Consider the following 9,568-nt stretch of genomic DNA (forward strand, 5'->3'; position numbering starts at 1 on the left):
TATTTAATATGGTTTGGTTCGGTTTATATACCGTCGGTTTTTGGTTTATTCGGTTTTATACCAAAAAACCATAAATATATTTTTCTTTTAAAATATTTTGTGAATTTTACTTTATAAGATTAGATATCGGCTTTAAATTTAATTATAACATGGTGATATTTTGGTTTTTAAATAATCTATTTTTTATTTTACTATTTAAATAATCAGTAAACATATTTAGTTAATAATAGTAATAGTTTTATGGAATAAAAGTAAGAAATATCAGTAATCCATAATACTATTAAACAAAAAAGTAAAAAATATGTTTTTTTAATTTGATAAAAAAAATTTGAACTTAAAATAAAATATTAAATAACTAAAATAAACATTTAAGTAGGAATATCATACCAATAAAATAAATTAGGTATATATTATTAATTATATTATATAATTTACATATACTTATACTTTATATTTTAATTGATCGGTTTATTCGGTTATTCGGTTTGATCGGTTTATATACCAAACCATATCCATATACCACGGTTTCTTAAAAATGACATCCATTCGGTATATTCGGTACTACCAAATCCAAACCATTTTTTCTATTTCGGTTCGGTTCAGTTTTAATTGGTTCGGTTTTACCGGATTGAACACCCCTACTATAAGGTGAGGAAACGCAGGTTATGGAGAAAAGACATAGTCTCTTCCACCATGGCTGAGTCATATGAAAGGTGCAAGGATGTTCTTAGGTGTAAGAACAGATGGACGAGAACAACGAGCTGTGGGAAAAGAGCACCTTACATCAAAGGGGAGTGGAGAATTTGGGATTGGTTTATATCCTTGGGGTCATGATGATATGGAGGAAGATACATGGGAGTTTGAGATAGAGATTACGGACTAGAAGCGATCCATTCATATGTTTAAAAAGTCAATGGAGACGTGGGCTAAGGAATCAAATTTTGGTCAAGCTGAGTGTTTGAGAGTAATTGACAGTTATTGTGAAGGTGCTGGTAGCCAGAATCCTAACGTCAATGGCAACCGTGTGTGGAATCCTGGAGTTCTAGTGGTTGAAGAAGACAAGAGCTATAGCAGTGTTATAGCTGAGAAGTTGTGGATTGCTGAGTATAGGAGAATTTCTGTTCTGGACGTTCACGATCTCTAGCTTTTTTCTGGGTTCTATGCATTCCATTTCATAGGAATCTATATAGGAGCCGGTAAAGTCATTCACTTTACTTGTCGAGGTGGTCTTGAAATCGGAACCGGTACGTATCTGGACAAGATCATCCAGATTTCAGTTCCTCGTCACGGAGGAGACAACCCTTGTCCTAATTGCGGAGACCAATCAACTCTCAACAGCGTGATCTCTTCTTGTCTCGACTGCTTTCTCGCCGGAGGAAACCTTTATCTCTTCCAGTACGATGTCTCCAAGGCTATCCTTGTAGCGAGGCGGTACCTGCACTACCGCACCTTCAGATCCTCCTGAAGAAATCGTTCACCGCGCGAGGTACCTTTTATCGGGAAATGGGTTTGGTGAGTACCATCTCTTGGACAACAACTGTGAGGATTTTGCTATCTATTGCAAGACTGGTCTGCTTGTTTTTCGGTCACCAAGTCTGGAAGTAGCAGCCAAGTCAACTCGGTGTGTGCAGCAGGTGGTGTTGCTTCTTTGGCACTGAGGTTTTTAGGGGTGGGAAGGACTGCTGGTCAAGCGGCTTCGTTGGCGGTGTGTCCAGCTTCGGTGGTTTCAGCTGCAGCCAGTGCTATTTCGACGACACTGGGGTTTGTAACTACTGGTTTTTCAGCCATGGCTGTGGCGGGATACAGTAAATACTTTATTGGTCGTGTGGCTTACGACGTTGGTGTCAGAAAGGATATTCGCAAAGTCCCTGTGGAAGAGCTGTCTACACTTATGGCTGTTCTAGAAGGCAATATATTGGACAATGACAACAACGACAAAAATGTTGTGAAACTTAGGATTTAGTACTGTAAGTTTCTGTATATTATTAATGAATGTGTTCCCTTAATATAGAGGTTACAAGAGAGATAAATGGAAATACAATAATAGGAAAGATTACAAATCATAAACATAAACGAATTAGGAAATAGGCAAGTTCTAGCCGCCTCTCTCTCCTCTCCAAGTCTCGCGGCCGCCTCTCTCTCTCTAGGGTTGGGCCGTCTCTCTCTCTAAGTGTATGGGCCAGTTATGGACATCCACCAATTGATTTATAATACTCCCCCTTGGATGCCATAACCATACAGAGATTGTAATACGCTTAATGTTGCCTCATTAAAACCTTATCAGGAAAACCCAGTGGGACAAAACCATGATGGAGGAAAAAGAGTACAACACGTACTACTCCCCCTGATGTGAACCTCAGTGGAGGTCCTTCAGCCTACGCATCCCAATCTGATGTGTGAGCTTCCTGAACGTGAAGGTAGGAAGTGCCTTGGTGAATAGGTCAGCTGAATTGTCACTGGATTGTATTTGGACGACCTGGACCTCACCGGCTTTCTGAAGCTCGTGAGTAAAGAAGAACTTAGGCAATATGTGCTTCGTCCTATCACCTTTTATGTAACCGTCCTTGAGCTGAGCAATGCACGCAGCATTGTCCTCATACATCATGGTTGGCTTTTTGCACTCGGCCATCCCGCAATCAGCTCGGACGTGTTGGGTCATCGACCTCAACCAAACACACTCGCGGCTGGCCTCATGTATGGCCAAGATTTCCGAGTGATTAGATGAAGTGGCCGCGATGGTTTGTTTCATGGAACGCCATGATATGGCCATACCTCCATGTGTAAAGACATACCATGTCTGTGATCGAGCTTGATGTGGATCTGATAAATAACCAGCATCAGCAAAGCCAACTAAACCATCTTTGTTATGGTTAGTATAATATAGACCCAAGTCTTTCGTTCCTTGCAGGTAACGAAGAACATGTTTGATCCCATTCCAATGCCTCTGGGTCGGACAGGAGCTAAACCTAGATAGTAGGTTCACGACAAAGCTTATATCAGGCCGTGTGTGAGTTGCCAAGTACATTAAAGCTCCTATGACACTGAGATATGGCATTTTGGGACCTAGGTCATCTTCATCGTCCATCTTGGGACGGAATGGGTCAGTGTCCAGGCCGAGAGACCTCACGACCATGGGACTGGTCAGAGAATGGCAATCAGCCATATTGAATCTCTTGAGTACCTTTTCAGTGTATGCCATCTGATGCACAAGGATCTCATCATTTATGTACTCAAATTATAATCCCAAACAGAATTTTGTTTTCCCGAGATCTTTCATCTCGAATTCTTTCTTAAGGTATTCAACCGCTTGGGAAATTGTATCCAAAGGTTCCTAGGATATTCAGATCATATATTTCGATGATTATCAATATTGTTCTCGAGAACTTGCTGTACATTGAGCTCAATACTCTCTAGTACTTTCATTATCCAGTGGACCATATAAATATGCAGTCACTACATCAGTTTGCTGCAAGTCTAATTTTCTCTCTTATATAGCCAGACTTATGAGAAATCTTAAAAGTAGTTGCATCCACCACATGGGAGTATATCTCCTCATAATCCATTACTGGTCTTTGTGAGAATCCTTGTGCAACATTAGCTTTATATCTCACGATTTCTATTCCTCGCAAGACCCATTTATATCCACTGGTTTTAACATCATATGGCGTCTTAATCATATGGCCAAATACACATTTCTTCTTTAAACTATTTAATCCCACGTTTTCATTCAATCTATTCTACGAGTGCGCACTCTTATGTTGACGTGGGTTCATGATCCTCACTTATATTCATAAATTCAAGTGCTACATTGTATCATCTTATGTCGACATTCCTTATTGTGTTCCATTATGTTCCAGACATGATATAATCGATTGAGATTCATTATTATCAGGACCTTTAATACTTTGCAGCTTGGCGTCCCAAGCTACATTGTTTTGTACCTGTACCTTAGAGCCGGCCGGTCTTATCTCTATGTCTGGTATGGTTTCCTTGACCTCAGATTTGTTTTATCATTCTATGCACCTTTCTCTTTTGTTTCCGAGGATTCTTATCTTTTGGAACTTATTGGTCTATCTTGTATAGACCCTGTAGCAACTTGACTGTGTGTCTCTTGGACATCAATTTAGTTGGTGCTTTACAAGCTGGTTTATATATGACTTAGTCATTTTTTTTCGGGTCAGCAAATGTGTCTGGCATTTGATTAGCTAGCTTTGTAAATCTATAATCTTTGGACGTTTATTTCACATTCTTTAGTCTGAGGATCTTGCCAAGACAATGATGGTCGATACCATTCTGTTTCTCTTACCAGCTTATTATTTTCTCCCCCTAATGTTGGATAGTCGGATCCATTAAACTTTGCAATCCGTGTTCTTGGCCACTAAATAGATCACCCATATTTGGCTCAAGATACTTCATTATTTATGGGAGATTCATATCCAACATATATCCCCATCATCATCCTCTTCTAAGGATCCATCTTAGACGGCACATATATTTGTGGTGGCTTATCCAAATATCTCAAGATGTTGTATGTCTGGCTCATGACCTGTAATAAATTTGAGATTGGAATATCTATGCTCACTTAATGGTCTGATGCTTATTAGTTAAGATGCATGTAAATTTGTGTGTCCCCAAGCCTTGGACTGAGAGTTTGGACCTATGGGTAATGGCCAATACAGATTTATAAAAGGATTCAGCCAAGCTATATATAGTATGGACATGTGCGGATTTGTCCTCACTGCCCCCTCATAGATATACTATAATCTTTAAGTACTTTGGGACATCATGGCCTAATGAGTTTTCCTTGTGTTCATGCTACACACGTGAGATTCTATGGGATAACTCTTTGTGCCCTTTCCAATATAAATTTCGCATCATGTTTTGGACCAGGATTGCCAATCCGGTCATACCATAAAGTGTACAATTTCGTGGGTAAACCATTCTGGTTACCATGACTATTGCCTCTATCATACTGATCTTGGCATAGTCTAGATCAATAGAGAATGCAGGTATAGTTTTTTAGGACTCATTATGGCCTTGAGCGATTTTATACATATATCTGAAGGAACTCTTTGTTTCCTTTGCCAATTGTTTCAATATGGAAACCATTCATTCTTATATCTCTATATAATCTCAATGAGTTTTTCTGGGTGAATATAAAGCATCTAAATGCTTGCCTTTATACATATCTGGCCATAGCCCTTAATGTGTACCATACCCGCAAATCATATTGGCGTTTTCAAAAATCATTCATTCCTTTTATTAAGTTTTAATAAAACAAGTTCATAGAAATGAAAAACATAGAAATGAAAAACATCAAAACAAAGAACATAGAATTTAGATTACAAATGTCGAAATCAATCTTCAGTTTTTTTTTTATTTAGACAATCTGAAGTTTCATAATTCATAAGATCGTCCTTCTCATGATTGAAGTCATTTTCATCATCTTGGTAAGTCATATGGGCTTCAGGATTCTTCCCTTTCAAGCTCTCTTGATAGAGGTCAACTAGATGCTTGGGAGTCCTACAAGTCTTAGCCCAATGATTGCTCATTCCACATCTATGGCACACGTATTTCTCTGATTTAGTCGAGTGTTGGGGTTTGAAAGAAGATCCACGGCCACGACCATGGCCTCGTCCAAATGAGCCACGGTCCCGTCCATGGTCTCGACCACTTCCTCGCCCGCGGCCAAAGGATCTTCGACCGTGGCCACGTCCGTTCGATTTGTCTCGACCACGGCCATGCTGGCCGTTTCCTTGGAGGTGGTTGGACTCTTTATTGTCCTCTGTAGCGTGTGCATCAGGTAGTGGAGCTGATCCAAGTGGTCTCATCTGACTGTTTCTCATTAGTAATTCATTGTTCTGCTCAGCGAGCAAGAGACAAGAAATAAGATTAGCATAGGTTTTGAAACCTTTCTCTCGGTACTGTTGTTGTAACAGCACATTGCTTGCATGGAAAGTGGAAAAGGTTTTCTCAAGCATATCATGTTCCGTAATACTTTCACCACACAGTTTTATTTTAGAAACAATCTTAAACAGTGCAGAGTTATATTCGTCCACAGACTTATAGTCTTGGATCCTCAGATTCGTCCAATCAAACCGAGCTTTTGGTAAGATCACCGTTCTCTGGTGATCATATCTCGATTTCAATTCATTCCAAAGATCTAGTGGATTCTCAATGGTTAGGTATTGATCCTTGAGACTCTCAGCTAGATGATGACGAATGATCAAGATGGCTCTGTAACGATCCTTTTCATTGGCATTATTGTTCTCGGTGATACACTCACCGAGTCCCTTGTATTTCAGGATGATCTTAGCATCGAGCGTCCACTGAAGGTAATTGTCTCCAGATAGATTTAGGGCAGCGAAATCAAAGTTGTTGATCTTTGACATCTGAAGTTATAGATTAATATTTTTAATCTTGTAGGAATAGTTTTTAATGTTTAAACGATTAGGGTTTTATGTTCAAACAATCAAACAAGCCTTCACAGCCAAGATCTATGCCTCACGGCCAATGAGCAAGCCGCACGGCCATGGATGCAAACTAGTTCGTTTTTATGCATTTAGTTTGTCGTGTAATTGAAATCCTAACATGGTTTGTTTCTATCAGTTCATGATGCAATCAAAACAAGCAAACCTATCGGCAAAGCAAAGATCAAGCCACACGGCTATTTGATTTAATTCAACACCATTCCTAGAATAAGTTCTAAGTGTAATTGCAATCAATCAATGTGATTAAGTTATGGTATGAATGCAACAAGGCCACACGGCCACGAGTATGATCAAGTCTATAACAGTTTAACCTAATATATAGTTTCAGATTTCGATTTTAAAATAATCTAAACTAGGTCTTTAGGGTTTTAGTTTAAACAAGCTAAACAATCAGATTCAAGTTTGAACTATCCTAACAATAGTTCTAGGTGATCAAATCAACCAATCAATGTTCAATTTCAAACAATCAAAATCGATTTTCAGAATTAGGGTTTTAGGGTTTCGATTTTATTAACAAGCAATTTCAATTTCAGGATGATCAAATTCAATTTCAATCAATCAATCAATCAATCAGTTTAATTAATCAATAGTTTTCGAATTAGGGTTTAGGGATTTCAAAAATTTGATCTTAGATCAAAGGGATTTGATTTGAGATTCAAAACCTTTAAGGTTCTGATTTTAATTGATCAATGGATCAATCTCGATTTTTAGGGTTTGGGGATCGAACTTATAGAGCTTCGATTTACTCGCTTAGGGATTGATCTATTAACCTACGGCTTTCATCTTAGAGATTATATTTTAGGGTTTCATTCTTTAGAATCAACCAAATTCGATTCATTATGTTCTTAGAATTCGAAATACCTTTAGTTTAGTTGTTTGTAGAAACTGGACCACCAAGAATGAACCTTGAGCTTAGACACGATCGGGACGCGAGCTGGCTGGGACGCGAGCTGAACACGAGCTGTCTTGGACGCGAGCTGGAACGGAGTCGCAAACGGATTAGGGTTCGTTGGGTTCGGATTAGGGTTCCAAAGCAAATCGGCGCGCACTGTATCTGTGCGTGGGGGCGTGTCGGTGGTCAGATCGACAAGCGGTTTGCACTGACTGATTCGTCTCGGCCAGGGCTTCGATTTGATATCTTGATCGTTTTCTGGATCCTCACGGTTTGGGAGAACGGCCTCTTCGAAGTTCCGAGGCAGATTCCTTTTCATTTAGGGTTTTAGGGTTTTAGCGATTTGGTTTTAGGCTCAGGGTGTTAGAGGCTATCGTGCTGATAACGTGTTGTGAAACTTAGGATTTAGAACTGTAAGTTTCTGTATAGTATTAATGAATAAGTGTTCCCTTTATATAAAGGTTAAATGAGAGATAAATGGAAATACAATAATATGAAAGATTACAAATCATAAATATAAACGAATTAGGAAATAGGCAAGTTGTGGCCGCCTCTCTCTCCTCTCCAAGTCTCGCGGCCGCCTCTCTCTCTCTAGGGTTGGACCGTCTCTCTCTCTAAGTGTATGAGCCGGTTATGGACCGGGCCGGTTATGGACATCCACCAATTGATTTATAACAAAAAACAAGTAGTGGAAAATTACTTAAATACTTTGTTTCATGTATGGTTGATGACTAATCTGTTGTGTAAGAGACTTTGCTTCTGCTTTGTTTGTATTGTGTAAACTGTATTTTTTAACTATTTGTGGAAATGGCAAATACAGTCAAAACAATATTATTATTATCAAGAACTAAACTCTTTCAAGACATTTAGATAATAGCTCAACTCCATGATAAAGCTGCTCACTTTTCATTTACATAAAGAGAGAAATGGAGAGTCCAGACCGCAAGTTACTTCCTCAGACATCACTACTACGATATTCTATTGCAGGAGGCTAGCAATGCTCTGTGCTACTGATGATAATAAGCTGGGTGGAATGGAGGCATCACAAATCCAGCTTGCTGACCATTGTAAACAGGTTGGGGAGTTGCAGCAGATCCATAGAGCCCAGCAGCTAGTGGGTTCATGTAAGGGCCAAGAATACCACCACGTGCTGAGTTCACAACACCAAAAGGGTTCAACTGTAAGCCATGATGATGACTAGGCTCAGTCATAAGTACACCAGCTTCTGGTCTAAAAACTTGTGTTAGTGTTCGGTTCGGTTTAATTTGGGTTTTGTTTGTGTTTGCTCAGTTGATTTGAGTTGATTTTTTAGTTTTGTTCTAGTTCAGTTACAAATCATAAAAACATAAACAAATCATCATCTGACAATAAACTATTTTTCATATTTAAACGTAAATGCAAACATCACAATAAAAATGTTGAAAATGTAATCTAATAAGTTTATACTAGTTGATAGTCCACATCTTATGCTGATTAATACAAATATATCTAACACTTTTTAATTAATATGGTTAATTTTATAAAAAAATAATTATTAAATTAGATACAAATTTTAAATTAATATCTATCTTTACTATTATTTGAAAAATAAATTTGCTGATGAGTCACATTCTCCATAATTTTAGGTTTAGTCATATTTTTGTTCAATTAGTAATCTTAATAAATAATTTTAGTAATTTAACTGATAACTTATCTTTATCTTGAGAATAATTAATACATTATATACTATTATTTGTAAAGTGAGTAAATTTGCTAATTTGTCACGCTCTCTATGATTTTATGTTTAGTCATATTTTTTGCTCCATTATTAATTTTAATAAATAATTTTAGTGATTTAACTAATAATTTATCATTATATTGGGAATAATTAAAAAAGTATATCTATAATATCATTTATAAAGTGATTCTGATGATTTGTCATGTTCTTTTTGATTTTAGGTAATTTTATTTATTTGTCATGTTTCAATAATTTTAGTTAGTATATTTGAGAAGTAAATTTATTGATTTGTCATGATTTCCATAATTTTTGGTTTAGTCATATTTTTTGCTCAATTATTAATATTAGTAAATAATTTTAATGATTTAACTAATAATTTATCATTATCTTGAGAGTAATTAAAAATTCTAACCAAAACATTATAGTTAAATTTGTATTATATTTAATTTATTAATATTAAAATATTAT

The 9,568-nt window shown here is 37.3% G+C and overlaps 1 pseudogene; it reads left to right on the top strand.

Annotated features, from left to right (window-relative positions):
- Window positions 1-913: 913 nt before the first annotated feature.
- Window positions 914-2,033, top strand: LOC125604419 (annotated as a pseudogene).
- Window positions 2,034-9,568: the final 7,535 nt, after the last annotated feature.

The sequence above is a fragment of the Brassica napus genome, unplaced genomic scaffold (assembly GCF_020379485.1).
Source record: "Brassica napus cultivar Da-Ae unplaced genomic scaffold, Da-Ae ScsIHWf_545;HRSCAF=820, whole genome shotgun sequence".
NCBI classification, from domain to species: domain Eukaryota; kingdom Viridiplantae; phylum Streptophyta; class Magnoliopsida; order Brassicales; family Brassicaceae; genus Brassica; species Brassica napus.